The following is a 928-nucleotide window of genomic DNA, read 5'->3' on the forward strand; positions in this document are numbered from 1 at the left end:
TAGCGTTCCTTCAAGAAACTCACTGGCGTAGACAAGATACAGTCTCTATGCTGGATAGGTGGATAAGTTCAGTAACAGCTGCTTCTTATACGTCAAAATCTAGAGGAGTGGCAATTGTAATAAATACTTACTTAAATAGCAAGATGGGGAACATTTATAAAGATAAAATGGGCAGATACTTAATTATAGACTTAGATATTCATGGGACAAAATATACCCTTGTAAACATATATGCTCCTAACAATGAAAACCAATCCTTTTTCACGGAATTGTTTCAGCGGCTAGACTCCTGGGGGGCTTCGAACCTAATTCTTGGTGGAGACATGAACACAGTGAATGACCCATATATGGATAAATCAGGTACATCGCTCATACACACTCTGAGATGGATCAAACCACTTCACACTCTTTGCAATCACCTTCTATTACAAGACGTCTATAGATTTTTATTTCCTGATACTAGAGATTATACCTTTTATTCCGCAGTTCACAACGCTCATTCAAGAATTGATTACATTTTTCTCTCTACACAACTCCTTGCCTCGGTAGAAGACTCTAGCATAGGCAATTTAGACATCTCAGATCACGCGCCTACGAGATTGATTCTAAAATTATCCAAATCACAACCCTATTCATTTGATTGGAGATTTCCAGCATACTTGTACCATAATGAAGACTTTAGAACATACATCAAACAACACTGGGCTAATTATATTGATGATAATTTAGTACACTGGGATGAAATGTTTATTTTATTGTGGGCTGCTGCCAAACTGGTACTACGAGGTCACATAATAGCCTATCTGATTAAATGGATAAAGTAATTCGATGAAAGGTATAGGTTACTACAAAAGATTACCCACTCTTAGAAAACTTTCAAACTTACTAATTCATTAACAGCAAAAAAAAAATACACAGAAACAAAGGC

Source organism: Xenopus laevis, chromosome 9_10L (genome assembly GCF_017654675.1).
Source record: "Xenopus laevis strain J_2021 chromosome 9_10L, Xenopus_laevis_v10.1, whole genome shotgun sequence".
Lineage (NCBI taxonomy): Eukaryota > Metazoa > Chordata > Amphibia > Anura > Pipidae > Xenopus > Xenopus laevis.